Source organism: Melospiza melodia, chromosome 3 (genome assembly GCF_035770615.1).
Source record: "Melospiza melodia melodia isolate bMelMel2 chromosome 3, bMelMel2.pri, whole genome shotgun sequence".
Taxonomy (NCBI): Eukaryota; Metazoa; Chordata; class Aves; order Passeriformes; family Passerellidae; genus Melospiza; species Melospiza melodia.
The window spans coordinates 139515554-139542152 of NC_086196.1; the positions used below are offsets into that span (position 1 = coordinate 139515554).

At 50.6% G+C, this 26599-nt stretch overlaps 1 pseudogene; it reads right to left on the reverse strand.

Annotated features, from left to right (window-relative positions):
- Positions 1 to 1945: 1945 nt before the first annotated feature.
- LOC134416527 (interferon-induced very large GTPase 1-like) lies at positions 1946 to 24613 on the reverse strand (annotated as a pseudogene).
- Positions 24614 to 26599: the final 1986 nt, after the last annotated feature.

The following is a 26599-nucleotide window of genomic DNA, read 5'->3' on the forward strand; positions in this document are numbered from 1 at the left end:
TCCTGTGATTGGATCATGTTCCGTGTTTACAATTGAGGGCCAATCACAGAACCAAGCTCGGGGACAGACTCCCTGGATACAGAACTTTGTTATTCATTCTTTAATATTCTATTCTTAGCTTAGCAGCCTCTGCAACTTCTCTCCTTATTCTTTTTAGTATAGTAATAATGTATTATATATCATATATCAATAAATCTAGCCTTCTGATCATGAACTAAGATTCTCGTCCTTCTCTCTCACCATGAAGACCTCATCAGGTCGCTGTAATAGGATCCCAAAAGCACACCAGTTAACTGAAAACAATTTTCATATATACTTTTTCATTATATTGCTCAAATGCATCTCCATGAAGATTATACATATTCAAACATTCCTTTGAGTTTACATGTTCCAGGAATTCTTTTGCTTGGTACAGCACTTGACACGTCTTCTTAAAGTATGTGCCAGTATCAGCAGATGAAATTTTTATTTTATTTCCTCACCAGACACCCTGTTCCATGGTTTGACAGTTCTTGATAGCCTGGTTCTTTTCAGTGGTATCTTATCATATGGATAAGATACTCCACAAGTACATGAAATCAATATTATCTGTTTCACACTGTTATCTGAGTTATTCTCACCACTGTCAGTTAGTTACACAAAAAAAATAAAAACCAGTAGCTACTTCAGTGTCACCGACATCTTTTCATAAAAATCCTTTCTTTGGGATTTTCCCCCCTTCTCAGAAGCTGTGGCCTCAGCAACAAAATGTAAACAATGGTTATATGTTGGTGTGGAATGCAACAGGTGGATCCGTGATTGATCTCTGGTGGATGTTTTGATTTACTGGCCACTCACAGTAGAGCTGGGTCTCACTCTCTGCTGGGACACAGACCTTTGTTCTTGATTCCTTTTCTATTCTTAGCTTAGCTAGCCTTCTGAGAACTTTTCCCTCTATTCTTTTTAGTATAGTCATAATGTAATATATATCATAAAATAATAAATCAAGCCTTCTGAACATTAGGTCAACATTCTCGCCTCTCTCTTCATCCTGCAACCCTTGTGACCACTGTGACACTTCTGCAACACTTAATGTGATAATAAACAGCAAATAATCTCTATTTTAGTTGTTTGCAGGAGCCTAAACTATATTTATCACACAAAGATATATAATCTACACCGGGATTATGGTAAAAAGGCTGACAAATTAGACTGTACAAAAAGCGGTTAAAAAGTGATTACAAACTGTACTATACCAAAATAATTTGGAAAAGCCAATATGACAGTGCAGGGCAATGACTACATCGTTATTTCTTACAGACCATGGCAGCAACACAGCAAGGCCAGGTGTCCCCAGTCCCTGGCACTCACCCGTGCAGCACACGCTCACATGGCCCAGCTCTGGCTCCTGTCACCGGCTCTGGGTCTGCTTGGCCAGGGCTGGGCTTGGCAAGGTTTGGGCCCATTCCCCGTTGGTCCTGCAGGTTCCCAGCTGAGCAGCTCCAGAGCACAGAACCTCGCTGGGATCAACCTTCTCAGCCCTCCCTGTGTGTGACAGTCCAGGCTTGGTTCCCAGCCCTGCCTCCCTTGGCACCTGCCACTGACATTGGTTTCCCTGGACATTGTGGTTTGGGGCTTCCTACCCTCTCACTGTCCCTGCAGACAGTGAAGCTGCACCTGGAGCAGACCCTGAATGGAGCAGAGCCTCTGCTGTCCCACCCCCTTCCCCAGTGCCACCCCCTGTCCCCTGCCTGTCTGCAGCACACAGAGCTGGAGTCACCCCCAGCTGTGGATCTCCTGAACACAAAGGAGAAATAGACCAGTCCAAATCAACTCCTTTATTAGCACAGTGTGAAAAACGGCAATCACTTGTTTTAAAATTTTCAAAGTTTAATAGTAATAAAATTACTATGAAAATTATAATAAAAAATTAGAGCAATAAGCATTTGGGCAATCAGAGTAGGACAATAGAAGACAATATAAAGCAAAGAATTACAGACTTCTGGGTGCATTTTACTCCTTCTGCCAAGCAAAAGCACACCTTGCTAACAAAGGATTAATCCTTAAAAGCAATAGCCTATTGCATATTCATATATCTCATACATGATGCAAAAATTATTTTCAAACAAAGGGTCTTTTCTGGTTATTGTCAACTCCCCACCCTCCCATCTTCTAAATCAATCATCTTGGTCCCTCAAAGTCTGGTTCTTCCTGATAAGGAGGCAACAATTCTTCTCTCCACATTTTTGGTGTCTTGTTACTGTTATCTCTATGCGAAGAATTTCTTGATTCTCTTATCCATTCCTTGAGCTAGTTAGAAAAGTATCTTCCATCACATAGTTTCTATTTTATATTATGTCATAGCCTAAAACTTATACTTATCACGCTACTTAAAAGATATTAATACAACATAACTTTCCAACATAACACATATAGTGTTCATTTTAATATTTGTGAAGAGCCAAGCGTATATTATGCATTTTTCACACAGAGCCTGCAGGGGATGAGGCTGAAGCAGCCCTTCAGCAGCTCTCCAGGAAGGGCTTGGCCCTCCCATTGCCAGCGGGGTTTCAGCACATGCACAGCAAAAGCCCCCACAGCTCCCTGGGGCAGAGCCAGCTGGTGCCACCTTCTCCAGAGCACGGCTCTGGTGCCACCAGCCTGCCTGGGCAGCACCAGCACTGCCCCGAGGGCTGCTGCAGAAGGTGCTGGCAGACAGGATTCTCCACACGGGGCATTTCAAAGGCTTTTGTTCAGCAGAGGGACAAGGGCTGCAGCAGCTCCTGCTGGGGCTGAGGGCTGGAGGGAAGGGCAGCAGCCCCAGGCACCTGAGCAGGAGCGGCTGCCCTGGATGGAGACACAGCACCCCTGAGACACGGAGTGAAAGCACTGCCTGAGCCTGGGGCAGTCGTGTCACTGCTCTCCTGAGCCTGCAGGCACAACAGCTCCTGCTGGGAGAACAGCCTCAGTTGATCCAGGAGGCTGCAATGAGGGAGGGAAGGATGACATCCAAAAGCCAAGCAGCCCAGCTTGCAGCCAGCGTGGAGCTTGCATCAGGTCCTGCAGAGCTTTTTCCGAGTAGGACAGCTTCTTGCTGCACAAAAACTGCCTTTGGGGCACTGTCCCTTCTTGTCTCATACCAGCACATCCAAGGGTTGCTTTGAGTGCTGCCCTTTGCCCCAACCCTGGCCCTTGGGCTCAGGCTTGGCCCTGAGGCTGATTGCCCCAAGGAGAGGGTTTGGTTTGGCTCTAGGACAAAGCTGAGAGGAATGTTTATGGCAAACAGACAAGAGGATTCTGACTTTTCCATGAAGCAATGGAGTTGCTGAGTAATGGATGCAGTAATGCAGCTTATTTCAACTAATTTGGCACCAATTGGATACCATTCTATTTCCTGGACCTGAGAGCATCATTATTGTAACTGCATTTTGTGGAGAGACTGGTACAAAGTTTTCCTAAACTGCAAAGCTGTTGTGGTTCTTCCTTCCCATGGACATGGCCTAACGCTTCTCCAGCTCAGACAGTGCTTCCTGCTTGGTAACTCTCTGCCACGCCTCAGGGATTTCTCCTCTACCCTGAAATTTCTGATTGTACAAAGCTTCCAGCTGTGTCCTGAAATGAGACACAAACCATTTCCAGTACGCCTGCATGGATGAATCAGGAAGAATTTTCCAAGTGGAATAAGGAGGTCCTGCATCCCGGTATCTCTTGTAGGGAAACCGATCACTGTCATCAAGTATGAAAAAGCAGTCACTTGAAACAAGGCTGGAACAAATATCAATGACCAGCTGGCCTGTCCCACGCCAGCTCCAACCCTTCAAGGTGGGCGATGGAAGACCACCTGATGGTCTCCATCATGATTCTGCATTGTGTTTGTGCAGACAGCCCCACAAAAGGGACACTGTGCCCAGCACCCTGCAAAGTGCTCTACAAGGATGGTGTGAGGCTGCCTTGGAAACGAGCTCAGGTCAGCACCAGCCAATTCTTTCCTGAGCCTTTCCCTCAGGTCATCCAGAGCTTCTGTCATGGCCCTGCTCAGGAACTCAATGTCTGTGACCTCCAGGTGCTCAATGCCCTTCAGGTCACTTCTGGGCAAGTTGATCACCTCTGTCATTTCCCTGCAAAATTCATCCAACCAGAGAGAGACTTTGTCTTCTCTGTCTTTTCTGTCCTTGACAATTTGGGTTGATAAAGAAACAGCTGAAAGGATGTTTCTATAGAGAATATCAAGGGAGGAATCTAAAAACACCCTCAGCCTCCTACTCCCATCTAAACAGTGACTCTTAACTCGTGTCTCAATGTAAGTCTCAAAAAACTGTTTTGGAGACATAAGGTACTCCTTGAAATACTCAAAATTCTCTTGTTCTGCCAGGTATCTCAGGATGCAAACTTCCAGATTGGCTCTACTGCCCTGGAAATCTGGGGATTTCTGCATGTCCTCAGCAATGTCTTTAGCTGTCCTCTCATAGACTGCCTGGCGAAGAGCTGGCTCAATCTTGTCACAAAGGAAAGCAGCAAAAGTTGTGACAGAAGTGGCTCCTTGGCAGGAAATCTGGAAACACTGGAAGAAATCTTCTCTCTTGCTGCTCAGGTACACAACTGGGTCATTTGCCTTTTGGAATGCTTCGTGCATGGCTTTAAACCTTTCTGCTGCCACTGTGCACAGATACAGACACAAATCCATGCTGTACTCTTTGTTAAAAGTATATTTTGCATCACTGGGGACAGAGTTGACACCTTTCTGTACTTCATTGAGTATTTCATGAATAAAATTTCGACTATAATCGCGTTTCTCCTCTTCCTTCTTAGCAATGTTTGCCACCACACGCGCTATGATGTTGTCTGTCATTTGCTCAAACTTGATCAAATCAGCATTGGAAATGCTCCACAAAAGTGACCTAATGTCAAAAGACCTTTTCTTCATGATGTGTTTTTTTGGATCAAAAGAAAACCCTCTGCCTCTGGCAAATGACCTGATCCGTGCATGGAAACCCGGCTCCTTAAAGTGCTCTAGAAGGACATCTTCGATTTCTGCATCAATATCCACCCGTTCTGGAGGACGAGCAGCACGGGAGACTTCGGCAATCCATTGGTTCCAGAGGAGAGTAAAGTTGTCCTTCAGTTCTCTCTCACTGAGGCTCTTCCCTTTCAGACTCACAGCCAGGTCCTTACTCTTTTTCAGGAGCTCATCTTCATAGTCCAGCTTCCTTCCATCCAGTTTCTTCTGCTCCTTCTGGAGCTCAATAAGATTCTCACATTTCTTTTTTGTTTCATGAAGAAGAGTCTCTTTCAGTTCGTTCAGCTTAAGCGCTGTGCTTAATTTCCACTGGACCAGTGTCTCACAGTCTTTGTCCTCCCTGAAATACTTTTCCACTTCTTTCTCAATGGCATCACTTGTCTCTTGCACCTGCCCTTCAAGGTGCTGTCTGGTGACATTCTGCATGTCCCCATTCCGAATTTTGTTGACCAGTCTCATCTGTACATCTAAGATGTGACTCCTCAGCCTCCAGGTCCACTGACTAAAGGCACTTTCCAGTCTCCTGTACACAGCAATCTCCAGGGAATTCTTGAAGCTGAACACAAAGTTTTCATTCAGCAAAGCATTCCAGAGGTCACCAACACGATCTTTCAGGCTCGAGAACCTCAGAATGCTGTGTTGTGACTGCTTCTTGGCAGCCTGGAGGATTTTTCTCTTGAGTTGCTGGACATTCTGGCTGTATTTGGGATTTGGTGGTGCCATTGGGGGGTTTCCTTCCCACAGGTGAGCAAAGTAGTGAATGTGGGTGTTCACATCAAATCCAATGACATCACTGAAAGAGGAGACATCACAGCATTCCTGCTGAGCAGCTACCACAGTCATTTCATCCAGCTTTTCCTGCAAACGCCTTCGTCCTTCCATGTTCTGCTCCTTGGCAGTTGCTTCCCCCACATTTTGGTGGACAAAGAGGCAGCTTGGGGAAAGATTGACTTTCTTCATCCTCAGGAAAGCCTGCACAGCGATCTGGAGAACATCTTGCATTTCTGATGGATTTTCTCCAAAGATATTGATCACAGTCAAGTTGCCAACACCAATGACAAAGGTGGCCAGCTCATTGTCATGGTTCAGAGAGTGTTTACTGGACACCTCGATGGCACGAAGTCCCTCTGTGTCAACCATCAGCACAAAATCAAAGCCCAAGTCTTGCTGCAGCTCCTCGCCCACTGGGATGAGCTGCATGAAGGCTCCGCGGGTGCATCTCCCTGCACTGACTTTGAATTGCAGACCAAACATGGCATTCAGCAAGGTGGACTTGCCTGTGCTCTGGATGCCGAGCACGGAGAGCACAAACACTCGTTTGTCCCCCAGCCTCTCAATTAAGCTGTCAAAGATTGCTCCCAGCCAGCGCAAGGGCAGGTAAGAAGCGTCCCCATCCATCAGCTCCATGGGGTACCCTGAAACCATAAGGTCTGCTGCAATTTCTGGCAGTTTGACAAAATTGTCTTTCTTGTAGTTCATTATTTCCAGAGCTTCATAAATCTGCCCTAACTCTCTCAATAGGTTCTCCAGGCCGATGGATGAATCATTGATTTCATCAGAGAGGGCATCCAAATGACTCAGCAACTCATCGTTGCCCCTGGGCTTTTCCTTGCTTTTCTTTCTTGAACGGATTTCAGACCATAATTTGTGATAGTCCTTCCTCAGTTGTTCAAGGCGACCACAAGACAGGTCATGCATAAAGACCTTCATCCAGTGCAGGAAGTATTTCTTGGTGTTTGCTGGCTGGACCTGGAGAAAGCCAAGGAATGATTTCATCAGTGTGTTGAGAGGGAAAGCTTGCTCAAGTTGCTTTTTTCTTATTGCTTTCTTCTCATATTCAATTTGGCTGCGATGATGCTCAATGCTCTTGTTCCTCTTCTCCTGCAAGCGAGTGAGTTCTTTGTCCTTTTGGCACCACTGGTGCCACAGTTTTCCTTGAAGTGGCAGCAGCTTGGATTTGATCTCAGACAGCTTCTCTTTCTTCAGAAGCTCCACCAGCTCCTTTGCCTTTGCTTTGGCTGTCACACATGCAGCTCGATCTGCATCCACTACGAATCCGTTCTGGCGAGCTTTGTCCATGCAGGACTCCAGGCTGAAACATGGATTAGACCCTTCCAGGAGATTCCCAATTGTCTTGGTCAGCTCCTCCATCAGTTCTGCTTCATTTCTGTTCTTGATCCCTATTGTTATGTTTTTGCTGGCTTGTCCAGCTGCAGCATTGTCATTTTCTGTGAGAAGACAAACCAAAGGCCTTTGCGACTGCCACAGGTCATGCAGAAGCTTTCTCCCCCTGTTGTCCATGTGCTCCCAGTCAGACACAAGAGCCACGTTGACAGAAGATATCTCCTGCAGGAACTGCAGCTGTGCTCCGTGATCCCGGGCATCTCCATGCAGGTTACAGAAAGCCACGCAGCGCTCAAAAGTGTCTTCAGGGCTTCCACCAGGGTAGTACCAGGCGATCTCCACCAGCCCTTCCATCAGCAAACGCTCTCTGGTGCTGCCTCTGCAGTGGCGGTGGAAGAAAGTGTCGTGTTTGCGTTTGCTGAGCACAGCGTTGAGGAGCTGGGACTTGGAAGAGAAGGCCGAGCTGCCAATGCGGATGAAGGACACAATGGGTGTGTGTGCCTGAAAGATGAGTTTGTTGCTGAAACTCTTTGTTTCGGCCTGCTTTCCCGCCTTCTCCACCTCTTTCCAGGTCCTTTGGATTTGGCTGAGTGCATAGAGCGGGAACTCGATGTGTGAAGTGCTTGGGTTGGGCACCAGCAGAGGCAGCGCCAGTTGGCAGAACGCCAGCTTGGTTGCCAGGGTCTGTCTCAGGAAGTCATCAGCACAATGGAAAATGGCCATCTGCAGGTCCATGGGGTGCACATGGCCATCCCTGTTTGCACGTTCAGGGGCTGCTTTCATCAGCTTATCAAAAAAGTTTTCAAAGGATTCTGATTGCTGGTGCTCTTGCTCTCTGGTTTCTGGCATGGATGCAAGGCCTGGGTTGCTCCTTTCCCAGCAAGTCAGGTACCTCACCTGGTAATCCACAGTTAACAGCTTTTGCAAGAAGTATAGTGGCAGTTCCTTGTCCTGACTGGGCTGGCTGTCCTGCAGAGATGTCTTGCAGATGGTGCGGAAATCTCCCATCCCCATTTTCCTTGGATATTGATTTTCCAGTCCAAGGCGCTTGAGCAGCTGGAGGAACTCTGGGTTTGAAATGGCTTCATTTTCTTTGGCTTTGCTGCTTTCTGACTTGGACTGGGACTGACTGGGGGCTTCAGGTGTTGGAAAAGTGTCTTCCAGATCACTGAGTATGTTCTGCATCCTCTGTTCATCCCATTTTTCATCCAAGCCCCCACTGATCAAAAAGTCCAAGTCGTGCTCCAGCCTCTCCCAGTCTTCATCTCCACTGTGCTTTTGGAGGAGATTCTTTATCCATATGGACCACGAGCCTTTTATGTGATCTTCCATAAAAACCAAACGCTCCCTCTTCTGCTCAGGGGACAGCTTTTGACTTTTGGGGGTCACAGTCAGACCGGTCAGCAGGAGAAAGGCCTCAGCTCTCTCAGCATCTTGCTCCTTCAGGTTCATGTAATCCGCATGTGCCGTTTGAATTTCCTTGGCCATGTACTGAATTTCTGGGTGTCCAAGAAGGTGCTGGAAAGTGCTGCTTTCCACCTGGTATCCTGTGCTGGTCACAATCAAGAGCACCAACAGCTCCATGTCCTTCTGAGCCTGTTCCTGGAGAGACTGGAGTAAGGAATAAATTGCCAGGCTGCTGGTCAGGGTGGCTTCTATCTTTGCTTCATGAACATCAGAAGCAGAGCTTCCTGGTGCGTAGGTGACAGCATGGATGTGCTCCTGCATTTGCTGCAGTGTTTTGATGAGCTCTTGAAGCTCAGAGACTTTGGGAGATCTGGGAAGTGGGTGCTCAGTCTGGAAGACCCATTGCATAATGAAGGAAGCATCAGGGAAGTCCTTGACAGAGTAGATATGAGGATTCAGGAGGCTCCTCAACATTGCCTTGATGGAGGTGGTGTTTTCTGGAGGTGACTTCTGGCAGCTCCGTACAGTGTTCACCAGGAAGTCCTGCAGGGCTTTGTCTGACAGGCACACGTTGATCCACACACTGGGGTTTTTGGTTTTTGAACTCAGATCATCTTTTAGCTCCATCAGCATGAGCAGCTTCCTTTCATCCACTCTTGTAAACTCCCAGGCCTTCACAGTTGCCATGAAATCTCTGGCCTCTTGCACTGCACTGCCTAGTTCCTCTCCAAAAACCATGCCAACGCTCTCATTCGTCAGTGCTTCGTAAGCAGCCCTGAGGGCTCTGCTCATCTGGCCTGCAGACTTAAAATCCTTGCAGTGATTGCGCAGGATGACATCCCACACTGGGATCAGCTCAAAGCCACGGTCGATAACGCACCACGTTGTGTTATCAGACACGAGCCCCATTTTCCACTGAGGAAGGGAAGATGTGTCTGCGGGCCCCCCGGTGTTGACCACGTAGAGCTGAATTGCTGTCTGAGAACTCTCTCTGACTCTCCCCAGGACAGAAGCCTGTGAGCTGGATTTGGAAACATCCAGGGTCCCTCCTACACTGGCCCCAAAGCCACCCCAGCTGGCCCCAACAAAGACGTTCAGTGCTTCAGATGTTTGTCGCTTCACCTCTTCCCGCTGCTCAGCTCGGAATCCTTCTGTAGATGCCTTCCACCAGAATATCCCCCCAAAGTGGAGGGGACCCTGGTTTATATGGGACCCAAACCTGCTGAAGAAACTCTCACATATCTTCACCAAGGTGGAGTTGTCTTCTTTCTGACTGCAGCTCAAAAGCTGCTCCATGTCTTGCAGCTCCCGCAGAGCCGCATTGGAGAGGCAAAGCTGATGCCTTTGGAAGTAGCAGGAGGCCAGAGGGATGTACTGGTACTTGGTGGTGCAAAAGTAGCTCTGCTCAGAGCGGGACTGGTGGGTGTCCTCTGATTGCGAGGAGCTGCTGTGATCTACACCCACTCCCACATTAATCCCCCAGAATGAGCATTTGGCAGAAACGCTCACGCTGAAGCCCAGCTGCTCCATGGACTTGGTGAAAGTGGATTCTGCTGCAGAGGAGGAGAACTCCTTCCTTTCAAGCAGCGATCCTTGCTCCGGACCGGTGAGCTGGAATCCCTCAGGAACTCTGAGGAGCTGCTCTCGCTTTGCCAGCACATCTTCAGGTTTGCTGGTTCTGTAGATGCCCTGCAGGGCCAGTCCCCCTGACGCCCGCCTCAGTACCTCCATGTCAGGGATGTTCTTCCCACTGCCTGCTGACTGCTCCTGCTGCTCCAGCTGCTTATGGATCCTCTCCAGCATATCTGTCAAGGGTTTCTCTGGTGGTGGCCAGAACTCTTTTGGAATCTCCATGGCTCGCCACAGAGTCTCTGCTTTCTCCCTCAGAGCATCCTGGCTGTGGCTGTGACTGTTGAGCATTTCTGTCAGATCCTTCAGAGCTTGGTTGGCCTCATCTTGTCTCTGCTTTGCCTTCTCCAAGTTATGCTTTTGCATCTCCTCACGCGTTTTGTCATCTGTTATTTTCAGGAGTTTCTGCAGTGCCTTTTTCTCCCAGGGATGCCGTACCTCACACTCCAGCCTGAGGTAATCTTTATATTCCAGATGTTGCAGGGCTTCTCTGCACTTGATTCCCAGCACCTGTGAAGCTTTGGGCAGCCAGTATCCAGCATCCAGTCCTTCCTTCTCAAATGCCTCTGCCAGGAGCTGTGTCTTTGCTTCCTCTTCCTGTGTGTCCTCCTGCGAAGCCATGGCTGTGGAGGAAGAAAAGAGACTTTCCCTGAGGTGTTGTCAGAAATCCCAGACTCCTGGCAGAGGCTGTGCAGCAGCTGCAGCCCTGGGGATTGCTCCCACCAGGCTGCTGGAGCCAGGCCTGGGATGGCACAAGAGCCAGGGTCTCCTTCCCATCACCCTGGATGTGCCTGTTGCTTTCCTGTTTGCAGGATCAACCCTGAAGGTGAGTCTTTATCCCAGAGACTGCACAAACAGAAAGAGATACACAGACACAGAGACACAGAGACACAGACACACACAGACAAACGTGCACACACACACAGACACACACACAGACAAACACGCACACACACAGATGGACACAGAGACAGAAGCACAGGCACACACAGACTCACTGAGCCACACAACCTGCCCTGGACAAGGTGCTGCCTTCACCATCACCCACATCCTCCCAGCACAACTCCTCCATCCACAAGTGCAGACAGCCGGGGCCATTCCTGGCTCCCTGGAGCACTGGCACAGCCCCTCTGCCCATCCAACAGCCCTGCCTGCATCCTGCACCCTCTGCCCAGCCCACGGCTGCCCTGCTCGCTGCCTGGCCCAGCCTGCTGCTCCCAGCACCCGGAGGCAGCGCTCACACACTCCCCCCATGGGCACCCCACACTCCCCAGACATGCTCCCCCCATGCCCCCCAGGGACTCTGAGCTGTGCTCCTGCTCCAGCTGCCAGCGCAGCCCCTCCCTCGCCGCTCTCCGGCCTCTTCCCAGGAGCAGCTTCCTGGCACCATCAGGGGCCCACCCCAGTGCAGGGGGAAATCCACCTTGTCCCTGCCCACAGCTGTGCCTGGGACATCCTGGTGGCCCTTCAGGAGAGACTGGAGATGCTGGGACCCATCTCAGAGAGGTGCCCTCTGTGATCTGCTGCTCATTAGCACAGATGATCTTGTCAGCCAAGTGCTCATTTGGTTTAGTCTTGGCTTCAGCCACCACAGAGCCACTGAGCTTAAAATCTCTAGTGGCAAGAGGAAAAGTGCCAGCAAACCTTCAACCCTGGCCTTGAGGGGAGCAGACTTCAGGCTGCTCAGGGGCAAGTTACAGAGGGCCCCAGGGAAATGGCTCTGGAAGGTACTCGGGTCCTGTCTGGGGGTTTTTTCTTATCCCATAGCCAGTTTGGTTTTGGATTTGGTTTGTGTCTGGAGTTTTTACTGTCCCCCTCTGATTCAGGAGTATCACAATGCATGAAGGGTGGCCCAGGTTTCTGTGTGGGGTTGGAGACCAGGGGCTGCTCTTCCTTCCAGCAGGGGTGATCAACATAGGGGCCATGCAATACCATGGGTCTGACCTGAGATCTAGTTGCCCTATGTTTTTTTCCTTTCTTTCCCCTCTTCCTTTTTTCTTGTTTCAACACTGTGACCAGGGCTTGCCATCTTGCTTCTCTGCTCCTCTGCTGCTTGGGACCTGGGAGCACCCCTAGCCCCACTAGGCTCGACCTCAGGCCCAGTCATCACCGGTGAGCCATGCAAAGGAGCGGCCCCCCACTCCGCCCCTACTGCTTCAGGGGTTTTTGCTACACTTCAATACACCGCCCTGAGTTTTCAGTGGCACTGAGAGCAGCTGCTCCCTGTGGACTGTCCAGGGGAAGCCAACTCCCCTGTCCCCTGTCACCAGGGCCGCCTCGCCAGAGCCGCCATTGCCAGCAGAGAGGCGGCCGAGCTTGTGCCACAGCGCCCTCTGCAGCCGCGGAGGAATCATCGCACCTGCCCTGCCCAGCCGGGAGCCAGCAGCGCCCCTGCTGGCTGTGCCTGGAACTGCACCGCAGGGGCAGTGCGTGATGGGTGAGACAAGGCTGGGATTGGGTTTCTGGTTTTGGTTGTTTGTTTGTTGCCACTGCTGTTGTTGTTTGTTTCTCTTGGTAAATACATATGTATATATACACACTCTAGTAAATACCTGTTATTCCTTTCCCTATATCTTTGCCTAAAAGCCCCATCATTTCAAAGTCATAATGATATTGAGAGAAGGGAGTCATATTCTCCATTCCAGGAAGGTTCCTGACTTTCTTGCTGGACACCTGTTTTTAAACCAGTACAAGTCCATTACTGCGAGTCACTTTTCATTGAAAAAGCCCTGAAGGATAGGGCAGTCATGGGTGACAGTCAGTACAGACTCAGGAGAAAAAAATCCTGCTTGTCACCCTAAATTTCCTTTCACAACACATTAACACATGGAGTTGATCAAGGACAGCCAGTTAATCAGAGCTTTATGGATTTCAGGAAAGCTTTTGATCCTGCCTCTCCTAGGACCATGGTGTGTCCCTTCCAACTCAGGCCATTCCATCATTCCACGATTCTGTACCTAACAGACCTTGTGCTTTCACTGGGCACCTGCCTTTAAACCTTTGGGATTTATGACTCTTTCACACAACTCCAAGAATTGCCCAAGTCTCAGTTCAGTTGGATACTGGAGAGATTTATTCCTTGCAAAAAATCCTTATGAGCATTCACCTTCCATCCCACCAAAGCCACAACACTCTTACCAGAACAGGAATTGACCTGAGGGCCTTGGACTCAGGTCCAATAGAGCCAAGGGCTCCTGCACCCTTCCAGAGCCTTCAGGGGCAGCATTCCCTTGGGAATCCCTGCAGATTTGGGCAATCTGAGCAAGGGCTGTGGGCTCAGATTCCACTCACCCAACTCACAGGAGAGGCTCCCGTCACTCCCTTGGCTTCCCAGCAGACACCAGCAGCTGAGGGCCCCAGCTCAGGGGACACAGCACCGCAGCAGGAACAGGCCTGGGGTACACGGTGGGTGTGGAGAAGAATATGGGAACCCCTTGAGAACTGAGGAGGAAGAGCACCAGGAAGGAAAGGCCCAAAATCCTAAAGGAGAAAAACAGACAGTCAGGAGTAAGCGACCCATGAGCATGGCAGATTGTATTGTGTTGTACTGTGTTGTTATATGTTTTGTTGCATTAAGTTGTACTTTCGTTTATCCCAGTTTCCCCGTTAGAATGGTTCTGCCCCTGCTGCCTCCTCCCATCCTTTTAATGTCAATCTCCCTACCCCCTCCCCCTTTTCCCCAAAAGTGGCTGAACCCTTCCCTCAACCCCTCCCCGATGTCCTGTCGTGTCACTTCCTATCCACCCCATCCCCTCCCTCTAGAAACTTCTACCAAGGGCATTGAGTGATAGGTTCAGGCACTAGTGCCCCTCCCTTGGGTGGCCCTTATTGGTCCCCCTACCTGCCTGTTTCCCTCATCCTCACATCCTCCTGTATCCCTATATTCCTCCTATATTGGCAGGTGGGCAAACCCCTCCCTGGTTTATCCACCCCACCCCCCCCTAATAACACCCTGCAGACCCCATTCTGGCTGTCTCCAGCTGGCTGGTTTCCCTGAGTTAAGAATCTAGTTGGAGATCCTGAATAAATCTGGACTTTGCCCCCAGCTGGAGTCCACTCTCCTACCAACATCGTGCTAGTGTCTTGTCTGAAAGGCGAAAGCCTTAGCCGCTCTCCCGACCTCCTGAGGAATGGGAGAGTGTCCCTCGCTGCCTGCAGTGCCAGAGCAAGCCGGGGTGACTCCAAGCACACAGTCGGAGAGGCACTGCAACAGTTTGTCACCCATGTGGGGGCTGAGGTGACAACCAGACCCCACGGATGAGACCTTGGATGCTTTCCTGGACTTTGTACCTTGGAGTGCCCTCAAAGGTTTCGTGGCCGGCAAGCTACCCCCAGTGGGAGCAGACCCCGTTTTAGTGAGTGGCGCTCCTTGGGGACGGGGACAGTAGCTCCTGAAGCACCACAGGAATTGTTTCCCAATAGGAACCATTGCCTCTGGATTTTTCTTTTCCACTCGCCAGACAGGTAAGGAATCCTCTTTTCTCCCTTTCTGTGGGGTGAGGTCCCTTCCTCCTTACTCTCCCTGCCATCTGTACAGGTCTCCTTTGTTTAAGGGACCCTGTCCTTGTGCTCCTTTCGGTTTGGAGCCATGACCTCTCTCTCTTTGCTGCGCAGCTTTTTCTCTGTCTCGTGGGGAGCAAGCAGTGCTGTTCTGCTTCATTCTTCATTTTGTAGTTTTTCTGGGCTGGTGGGGTGATTTGAGCTGCTCAATTTGTTATCTCAGCCATGGGGGCCAGGCTGTCAGTAGCTCAAAAAGGAGTTTTAAACCAAGTTGCGGGAGTCCTTTGGGAAGGGGGGGGCGGGGGGGGAGAGGGTTGTTTTTCAAAAAGGCAATTAAAACAGCTTGTCCAGTGGTTGTTTTCTCACTTCCCCAAGGTGTCTCCTGAACAAATTTATGACATTCACTTTTGGGATTTAATTGGTAGTAAATTAACACAATTAGGCATGTCAGGGGACTCCTCCTTGCCCAAAATTACTTTCTGGAGTCTCCAAATCAGAACAGTCTTAAAATCCAGATTTGGGGTGAGAAAACAACCATCCTCTGACAGTCTGTTCCCCAGTTCTCCTGACTCTCCCTGTCCTAGCCCTCTTCCCTCACCTGCTCCCCCTCAAACCAGGATCTTGAGAGGAGCAGCCCGCTCCTCCTCAGTGCGGGGTTGCCACCATCTCCCCGGCTCTTCTCAAATCTCCCATTCCCCCTGCCCAAGGAGTCCAGGCTCGACTTCTCAGGATCCTTTCCTTTCTCCCTTTTCCCAGTTAGTAAAACCCTTTTCCAAAAACCCTCTGTCCAGTTTAATCTCCCTGACCCCGACTCTCCTCAAAATGGCTCTTGTGGAGCTCAAAATGGTGGCAGCCACAAGGCTTTTCCCCCCTTTTCCCCTTCTTCTTCCCATAATCCCTTTCGCTGGTCTGCCAACCCCTTTGTATCCCCAGAGTCCTCCCATGAACCCTCCCCTTCTTATGTTCCTCCTCCTCCTCCCTCTGCTCCTCCCATATCCTCCCAAGACCTGCCTCCTGACCACACCTCCAAATCAGTGATCTGTCTGTCAAGTGTCCCCACCTGGTTTCCCAGCCACTCCCCTTCCCCTTCCACTCCTGGTTCCCACACCCCCCCTTCCAGTTGCCACGCTTCAGCATTCAGGGGGAAGGAGGCTGGGAATCAGAGCCAAGGGCTTGTTCCCATGCTGTCAGGTGCCCCAGTTACATATAATCCAGACAGGGAAGGAAGAGTTGAGGCCCAATGGACCCCATTTGCCTACCACACTATTAAAGAACTGTGTACAGCCCAGAAAGAGTTTCCTGGGAAAGTGAATATTTCCAGGGGCTCCTGAAGGCAGCCCTGTCAGCATCTGATGTCACTCCAGCCAATTTAAAACAGTTATTTTCCTGTCTGCTCACCCCCACTGAATTTTTAATGTGAGAAGCAGCATGGAAGAGAGAAGTGAGGGAAATTCTCCCATTAATATGGGATAACCCTTGCATGGCATCAGACATCAATGCTGACCCCATTTCTATAGACCATCTTTGTGGGCAGGCAGAATGGGATGATGGTGCCAAACAGGCACAGAGGATTCCCAGGGAGGCGCTGAGGGAAAGCACCAAAGCAGCAGAAAAAGCTTTTCTTTCCTTGCGACCCGAGGCACCCACTTGCAATTATACAAAAAATTATGCTGTCACCAGCCAAATCTTTTCTTATGTTTGTTGAGAGACCCTGCAGGGTGATTGAGCAGCAGGTACAGAGTGAGGACACATGGCAGAACATCCTTAAAGAAGTGGCTTTGGCTAATTCAAACGTGAAGTGCAAGGCCGCTATCCAGAGTCTACCTTTCGACCGTCCTCCAACTCTGTCTCACATGTTGGAAGTCTGAGCTCGAAAATTCACCACCACCCCAGAGGAACATGATAATAAGATTCGGCCACCCCGTGCGTCTTTGCTGCAAACTCTGCTGTCACTTCGGCCTCAACACCAACTGCACATCCCTCTCACTTCCCAAAACCCCCTAGAAAATCTTTTGACCCGGACAAGCCATGCCATTTATGTGGACTCAAGGGACACTGGATGCCCATCTGCCCGCTGAAACAACAATTTCTAGATTTTAAAGGGACAGATGACTCCCGTGGAGGCAGAACAAAAAAACTAATTGAAGAGCGCAGTTCCTCCCCGTGTCACAACATAAATGAGGTGGGCTCATTAACATCTCGGGGGGGAGCAAAGGAAAACATACTAGAAAGCAGAGCCTACCTGCGACCACAACTCAACCGGACATTCCCAGACCCATTTTAACCATTTTTTCCAACGTTGAACCTTTCAGGTCACAGCTGACAGAGCCGCTCCACTTGCAGAACTCAAATTTCCAATCTGTGTCAGTGTGCCCTGAGATTCAAGGTACTTGGCACCAGATCCGATGTAAGTATGTTGTCATCGGAGACACCAAATATACACCACACAAGATCAACATGGTTTCATGTCTTCTGACATCAGATCTGGGACAATTCTTCCTCGGACTGTACTGTGTCCGCCCCCCCGCCACGCCTCTGCCAAAGGGCCAAATCATAGCACAGGCCATACCACTGCCTGAGCTGACCTGGGACCTGGAACAAGTCCATCTGCTCCAATGAAGCACCCATTTTATGGTGTTGTGGGCTCAGGTACTGGGAAAAGAAAAACCACATGTCACATGTGGGATGCAGAGAAGTGGGAAGCGAAAATATCTAGATGGACTTTTAGACACAGGAGCAAATATGACAATCATTCCCTCTCGGGAATGGCCGTCACACTGGGAGTTGCAAAACGTGGCTGGTCGTATTCAGGGTATAGGAGGCATTCAATTGGCAAAATAATCAAAGGGTGTCATTCTAATTGAGGGGCCAGATAGACAATTAGCATCAATACATCCATTCATGTTAGATTATGCGGAACTCCTGTGGGGGAGAGACCTCATGGCTCAGTGGGGGGCCAGAATTGATCTTCCTAAAACCCTCCCCCAGTGTTTTGAGCAGCAGCCACTGAAGAGCGCTCTACCCAGAAACTGAATTGGAAGACTGATACACCAGTATGGGTAGAACAGTGGCCTCTCAATAAACAAAAATTAAAGGCGCTTGAGAAGCTCATGAAGGAGCAGCTAGAAAAAGGTAACATTGTGGAGACCATGAGTCAATGGAACTCTCCTGTCTTTGTAATAAAAAAGCCAAACAAAGACAAATGGCGGCTCCTCCATGACCTTCGCCAAATTAACAAATTATTGAGGATATGGGCTCTCTCTAGCCTGGGATGCCATCCCTCATGATGCTCCTCCAAAATTGGAATTTGGCTGTTCTTGACATCAAAGATTGTTACTTCCAAATTTCCCTACACCCTGACAATGCTCCACGGTTAACCTTCTTGGTTCCTACAATCAACCAAGAAGCCTCAAAGAAGAGGTGCCACTGGAAAGCTCTTCTACAAAGGATGAAAAATAGTCCAGTGATTTGTCAGTGGTACGTCTCCTCCTTGCTGTCTCCCGTCTGTGCAGCCGCAAGGGATGCAATTATCTGACATTATGTGGATAACATCTCGGTGTGTGCTATGAATGATGAACATGTGCTTGACCTCATAATCAATGCATTGGTTGTTGCAGGGTTCAAGCTTCAGGAGGAAAAACTCAATGGATGCTGCCCTGGAAGTACCTAGGTCTTGAAATTGGAAAGCGGACCATTGTTCCGCAAAAATTGGCCATGAAAAATAACATCAAGATTCTGGCGGATGTCCACCAATTGTGTGGGTCTTTGAACTGGGTAAGACCTTGGCTGGGCATTCCCATCGATGACCTAGTCCCCCTTTTCAATTTATTGACAGTGGGAGAGGAGCTCAGTTCTCCCAGGACACTTACCCAAAAGGCAAGGACCATACTGGAGAAAGTCCAGGAGACCATCTCTGCCAGGCAGGCCTATTGGTATCAGCCGGGCCTGCCCTTTAAATTCGTTGTGCTAGGGAAACTGTCACATCTCCATGGGGTGATTTTTCAATGGGACATAACGTTCAAACAGAAGGACCAGGGCCAGAGGAACCCTCTCTTAATTATAGAGTGGGCCATTACAAGTCCAAGAGAATGACACGGCCACAAGAGCTGGTGGCAGAACTGATCTGCAAAGCAAGATCGTGGATCAGGGAATTAGCAGGTTGTGACCTTGACTACATCCATTTGCCTCTCCAATTAACCTTGGGCCAACTAACAAAGGCCATGTTGGAGCAATTGCTTCAGGGGAATGAAGGCCTACAGTTTGCATTGGATAGCTACACCGGTCAAATCTCATTTGATCGGCCAGTCCACAAATTTTTCAATTTAGACGTGCAATTTTCTCTATCATTGAAAAGCATCCAAAGTAGGACACCTATAAAGGCTTTGACAGTTTTTACAGACGCGTCAGGAGCATCCCACAAGTCAGTGATAACTTGGAAAGATGTTCAAACTCAGCGGTGGGAGGCAGATGTTGTCGAGGTGGAAGGATCACCTAAAGTAGCTGAGTTGGCCACTCTCATCAGGGCCTTTGAGAGGTTCTCTGAACCATTTAATTTGGTCACTGATTCGGCATATATCGCCAGTGTAGTATCCAGGGCTGAAAATGCAGTACTGCAGGAGGTTTCCAACATGCCTCTGTTTGAGTTGCTCTCAAAATTAGTAACACTAGTCTCCCACCGAGAGCAACCATTCTATGTGATGCATGTCAGGTCACACACAGACCTGGCGGGGTTCATCGCCAAGGGCAATTGCAGGGGTGATTCCCTTGCCACCCCTGTTGAGATGGCCCTGCTTCCCGATGTGTTCCAGTAGGCCAAGATCAGCCACCAGCTTTTCCATCAAAATGCACCTGGCCTAACTCACAAACAGGCCAAGGCAATTGTGGACACATGCCCCTCATGCCAGTCCCACCAGCTACCATCTCTGAGCTCAGGCACGAACCCCTGTGGGCTGCAAAGCTGTGAGGTGTGGCAGGCACACGTCACCCACATTCCCTCTTTTGGCAAGGTCAATTACATCCACGTCTCAGTGGACACTTTCTCTGGTGCTGTTTATGCCTCAGCCTTTGTAGGGGAGAAAGCTGCTGACACAAAAAGACATCTTGTGCAGGCTTTCTCCATGTTGGGTGTCCCCAAGGTAATTAAATCTGACAATGGGCCTGCATACAAGTCCAGGGAGTTCCGGAGCTTCTTGCAACAATGGGGAATTGAGCATAAGACCGGCATCCTCTATTCCCCAACAGGCCAAGCCATGGTCAAGAGGACTGACCAGAGTCTCAAAGGAGTCCTCCAACAACAAAACACGATGAAGGTGGAATCCCCTCAGGTCCAGCTTTCCAAAGCACTTTTCACCTTGAATTTTTTAAACTGTTCTTTTGAAAACCTTAAACCCCCCCACTCCATTTCAAGGCACTTTCAGCAGAACGCACAGTTGCACCTGAAGACCAGGCCTCCGGTTCTAGTAAAAGACTCGGAGGCTTGGAGGACAGAGGGGCCCTTCGACCTGCTCAACTGGGGGAGACGGTACGCCTGCATATCCACCCCCTCAGGACTGAAGTGGGTCCCCTCCAAATGGGTCAAGTCTTCCTTACCAGAAAACTAGATGGGCATTGGAGTTGTGGTGCAGGTCGAAGAGGCCTGCTTGAGGAGGAAGCGCAAACCCCAACCCTTTTGATTTACAACAGGACCGAATCCCTTTAAGTTATCCCTTTGACATGTTTTCTTTTAGTGACCTGAGCCTGATGACTCGAATCTGTATGGCAGAATTAATTTTTGTGATCATCCTGCAGTCCATCATCCCCCCCACGGACAAATTGATTGTTCTCCAGCCGAGGATAAATGTCTGGAAGACCCTTGTGCAAGCCCTCAGGCAAGACCACATTTGCCTCACCACCGCATCAGCAGAGAACCCTATGTCAACCTGCCTTGTGGGGATCCCTTTTAAACCTAATGAATTTCCTCCCTTCCCAGCCGATGTCCTGAGCCCTCAATCCCCCCTTCCTATGGCCAATCCAACAGTCAGTTGGAGGGACATGATCCGGACACTAACCCTACTCAACAGCAAGCCCCTTGAATTTGAGTTGCTCGGTTCATCCAAAGTCCCTCATTGCATTCAGTTTATGTTTGAACCCAATCCTTCAGATAAGTTATTTCAGGCTGTCCGCCAGTATAAAGAAGAATACACCACAAGCTCTTGGTGTGTCAGAGTAGCCCACATAATGATGGCCTCAACCCAAAATTATAAACCCTTATCTCTCCCCAAAGGTATCTTGTTAATTTGCGGAGACTGAGCATGGGCAGGCTCTCCCTCTCATCTAATCGGAGGCCCATGCATCTTTGGATGGCTTGTTCATACCCAATCAAACGCAAATTGTAAACTAGTGAACCAAAAACAATACCCAGGATTTGGCACATCCTAAAAGAGACCTTAAAAATTTGGACCCAGATTGCGATTCTGAAATTATCCATTGGTCTAAAGCAAAAGGCATTGCAGTCATAGTGTTTTTGCATTGGGTGGCTGCAGCCAAAGCTCTAAGTGAATTGGTCCACTTAGAGTGTTGGGTAGTGAAACAGGCAAATCTTACCTCAGCTGCTATATCAGACCTCCTATCAGACGACGAAATTACAAGGAAGGCAACTTTACAAAATAGGGCTGCAATAGACTTCCTCCTCCTATTGCAAAACCATCAGTGCGAGGAGTTTGAGGGTCTCTGCTGTCTTAATTTGATAATCACAGAATCACAGAATGTCTAGGTTGGAAGAGACCTTTAAGATCATCTAGTCCAACCCATGTTTTAACACCTCAACTAGATCATGGCACCAAGTGCCACATCCAGTCTTTTATTAAACACATCGAGGCATGGTTACTCCACCACCTCCCTGGGCAGATGATTCCAGTATTTGACCACTCTTTCTGTGAAAAACTTCCTCCTTAATTCTAGTCTGTATCTCCCTTGGTGCAGCTTGAGACTGTGTCCTCTTGTTCTGTCAGTTGTTGCCCGGAGAAAGAGACCGACACCCAGCTCACCACAGCCACCCTTCAGTAAGTTGAAGAGAGTGATAAGGTCACCTCTGAGTCTCCTTTTCTCCAGGCTGAACAACCACAGCTGCCTCAGTCATTCTTCATATGGCTTGTGTTCCAAGCCCCTCACCAGCCTCACTGCTCTCCTTTGGACACGCTCAAGCATCTCAACGTCGGTCCTCAACTGAGAGGCCCAGAATTGGACATAATTCTCAAGGTGTGGCCTCACCAGTGCCGAGTACAGGGGAAGAATGACCTCCCTGCTCCTGCTGGCCACACTATTCCTGGTACTGGCCAGGATCCCATTGGCCTTCTTGGCCACCTGGGCACATTGCTGGCTCATGTTCAGCCAACTATCAACCAGCACCCCCAGGTCCCTTTCCACCTGAGCACTGTCCTGCCACACCATCCCCAGCCTATAATGTTGCAGGGGGTTATTGTGGCCAAAGTGCAAGGACACACGAAAGACCATTGGGAAAATGCAAGACATGGTCCAAGACCTGAAACAAGAGACTGCGGACTGGCTGAGGAACATCTTTTCCCGATGGAGTCTCTCAGTATGGGCCAAGTCCATTTTGAGAACTGGGCTTTTAGTTCTTTTTATTATTTCAGTAGTCATAATAGCTTCCAGCATCTTTTGGAGAATGGTAACTCAGCTGCTGGACAGAGCACTCTCCCCACCGAGTGCGAACCGAGTGACCGTTTCCAAGACAGCTGAGGCCAAAGACAAGCAGTGGGCTTCAGCCCCAAAAACCATCCTTGATTGGCTGACATTTGTACAGACTCTGAGTATGGCAATTCCTTGTTTTAAAGATTTAGTTTTCCCCTCTCTCCTTTTGTTTGTTTTAAACAAAAAAGGGGGATATGTTGTAATGTGTTATTATATATTTTAGTTGCATTAAGTTGTACTTTGTTTTATCACAGTTCCCCCCTGTTAGAATGGTTCTGCCCCTGCCGCCTCCTCCCATCCTTTTAATGTCAATCGCCCTACCCCCTCCCCCTGTTCCCCAAAAGCGGCTGAACCCTTCCCTTGACCCCTCCCCGGTGTCCTGTCCTTCACTCAATGGCCCGTCCCCTCCCTCTAGAAACTTCTACCAAGGGCGTTGAGTGATAGGTTCAGGCACTGGGGCCCCTCCCTTGGGTGGCCCTTATTGGTCCCCCTACCTGCCTGGTTCACCCCCCCCCCCTCCCCCCTTTATAACACCCTGCAGACCCCATTCTGGCCGTTTCCAGCTGGCTGGTTTTCCTGGGTTAGGAATCTCGTTAGAGCTCCAGAATAAATCTGGACTTTGCCCCCAGCTGGAGTCCACTCTCCTTCTTCTACCAATGTCATGCTAGTGTCTTGTCTGAAAGGCGAAAGCCTTAGCTGCTCTCCCGACCTCCCGAGGAACGGGAGAGTGTCCCTCGCTGCCTGCAGTGCCAGAGCAAGCCGGGGTGACTCTGAGCACACACTCGAAGAGGTGCTGTGACAAGATTCATTCCAGGGAGCACTGGAGGCCAACCCTTCACTGGGGACCACAGAAGCAGGAAAAGCCTCTGGCTTGAAACAAGGGCAGTTCAGCAACAGAGGAGAGCTGGGCATGTGCTTGCAGAGCACAGGAGGGATTTCAGACCCCAGTTGTTTTCTTTGGGCTCATGTCCAGCTGCTCCCTGGGCAGCAGAGCCTCAGTGCAGGACAGCTGCTCAGGAAGGGAACTGCTGGCTCAGGGTCACTGCTGCAGCTTGTCCACTTGAGCCACTTGTCCCAGCCCTGTCCTCTCCAACACTGTCTCCCACTGGAGCACTGCGAGGAGCTGTTAAGTCTCAGGAGCCAGAAGCTGTCCTGTACAACATCAATTCCAGCCCAGCTACACCCTGTAACCTGCCCCCAGGCATCCTTGGCACTCCCTGAACAGCCTCCCGAGAGTGTTTTCCGCAGCCCTGCCCCAGGAAAAGGGGCTCTGGGAACACTGCTGCCTTTGTGGGGCTGTCCCGGGGACCAGAGCGCTCGGGATGGTGATGCTTAGAGTGTAAGAGAGGAGAATCCCACCCTCCCTGCAGGGGCAGGAAAAGGAATGATCCCCCCGGCTCCTGCCTTCAGGGGAGCGCAGCCATCCGGCCCCGCCGCGGGGCTGGGGGTGCCCGGGCCGGGCAGGGTCGGCCCCGCCTGCGGGGAGCGTTTCCCGGCCGGGCACGGGCTGGCGGCAGGGAAGGGGCTCCGCTCGCCATCTGTGCCCGGCCAGCCCCGCTGCCGGCTCTCGGGACAGCCTCTGCGCCTCTGCAGCCCTCCCTGTGCCCCTGCATCCCCGCATCCATCCCTCCTCCTTCCCCCGCCGCTCCGCTCCCTCCGCTCTGAGCCCGGGGCCCTCTCAGCTCAGCCCCCGCAGCGCACACGGCTCCCCCGAGCTGCCCAAAGCGGTGCCAGCAAAGGCGGCTTCCTGCAGCCCACGCTCGGAGCGCACAGCGCCCGCCCGCTGCCCTCAGCCCCCTCTGCTCCTGCCCTGCCATCTCCCCAGCCCTGGCAAAGCACAGGGAACAGGAGGCAGGAGAGCAACAAGATCCCGCTCCCGGCTGACCCCGGCTCCCAGCCCCGCAGCTCATCCCCATGCCCATCCCCATCCCCATTCTCATTCCCATCCCCATCTCCTACCTTCTCCCTCCCGGCCCCGCAGCTCCCAGGCTGGGAGAAGCCCATCCCAGCCCCTTTTTATCCAGCCTTGGTTGTCCAGTGGGTGTGGCTTCACCTGTTCAGAGGCAGTGGGGTAATTCCAGGGAATCAGGTGTTTTACTGCAGCAGAATATGAAAGTGGAACCGCTCTTTTGGGGTCAGATAATTGAATTACGGTCTAAATTCCACACCAACTGTAATTCCATTGACTCCATCACGGTTAACACTTGTCTGTTGCGGGCCTCGGACCTTGAACTCCTGTGCTGACTGTGGTAGCTAGGGAAGAGGCGCTGCAGAAGATTGTCGCGATGTCACAGAAAGCCAGGACTTTCTGTTCCCCGTAGATAAGACCCTCTGTTACTCATAGATAAGAAATTAACATAGGAATGTGGCCCCACTAACAGTAAGAATGTTGCCCCACTGAAGCCAGTAACTTTCCACTCCTTACCCAGTACTTTTCCATTCCCTACTAACCATAGATAAGAAAGACAAACCCCCTTTTGACGTAGAGACCCCTGAGACTATAAGACCCCAGGAGAAGAAGTAATAAACACCTTTTGACCATCCACCACATTAGTGTCTGCGTGTGTCATTGGCCCAAACAGCCCTAGAGAGTGGGCTGTCGAGCTGTTCCTCAGAACCAGGTCGCCTGCCTTGATACAGAAGGCAACATTTTGGTGCCGGAACCCGGGACAGCGGCTTGCGCCCGGCAAACGGAGATTCTCCTAGAAAGAGGACGGCGACTGCGGCAGCAAGTCTGACCGCAGTGGGGAGGACGCTCCCGGACCCGCGTGGACGATGGAAGCCATAGCGAAAGTCGTAACAGAGATGCATGCACAATGGGGTATAGAATGAAACTTAGAGATTTAACTCTCGCATTGCCGAGATTGATTAAGCTTGGGGCTATTGAAAGCCCCGTGGACGTCCTACATTCGGACATGTGGGATAATTGTACAAAAGCCCTGGCGGAGGACACTATGTCCTTGGGCTCATGGAAAGCCCTAAAATCGTGGGGCAGCGTTGTCCAGGCTCTGCAAAAAGCTCGACAAGAGCAAGAAACCTGGAAAGCCGCTCGAACTTGTTTATTAGCCGTGCCGCAGTTGGGGGTGGGCGCGGCGACACAAACAGTGGAGGTGCCTGACCCGGGCGGGCGCGCGGAGGCGCGAACGCCAGATCCCCCTCAGCGAGCAGACTCACCATCGGAGTGGGGGGAGCACATGCGGGCGTTCTGGCAGGGACTTGCGGAGGAGGCGCGGAACACGGCCAGAATGTCGGACCCCATAGGGACTGATAAAAACGGCCCCCCACCATATGCGTTTGAAAATGGCGCCGGACCGCATGGTCAGGGCGGAAAGGAGGAGGAGGGGGGTGGAAACGCGGTCAGCCCGCTGAACAACGCATGCGCGGGCGAGCGGGGAGACGGGGCGGCCCCCGCGGAGGCGCGTAAGACCAATCAGAGTGTTTTATTCAAATTAAGTCCTTGTAGGGCAAGGACCTCCCCCAGCGGGAGGCGGGGGGACCCCAGGGGGAGCGAACAGCCCGACCCCCGCTGGAAGGGTCGGGGTCGGAGCCCGAGGAAAAAGCAGAGCAGCCCGGAAGCGTCTCTTTGCTCGACTTCCGGCTCGGACTCAGACTCGAGCTCGGAGCCCGAGATAGGGTCGGAGGATTCCGACTCAGATTCTAGCTTTAACGGAGAAAGAGCAGCGGTATGTAAGGTCATTAGCCACAGCACTCCTGCATGGGTGAAGGAGTTACCAGAGAAAAATCGAACCCCGCTTACAAACTGGCGGAAAATAAAAATGGCTTGCGCGGAATGAGCTCCGTCTGCCACTCTGGTGTTCCCGGTTCGTGTGGGGGGGGCAGGCGGAAACCAAAGGATTTATTCACTGGTCAATCCGAAAGATGTGCAGGCAATTGTTAAAGCGATTGCGGATAAGGGAATTAATTCTGCCATGGTTTGCACACTTATTGACGGCCTTTTCGGTGGGGATGATATGCTTCCCTTTGATATTAAGCAGACGTGTAGAATGATATTTGATAGTGCAGAGATGATCGTTTTTAAACAAGAATAGGAAGATAATTGCATTAAACAGCTAGCCTTGGTAACAGGGGCAGACCACCCACTGCACGGCTCCAGCATACAGAGGCTAATGGGCACAGACCCCACTATGATCACCCCCCAGCAGCAGTCTGAGGGCTTGCGGGCCCATGAGGTTATGACAACAACCCGTGCTGCCCGAGAAGCCATCCGTGACGCTTCTAAAGTGGTAGCCAAAC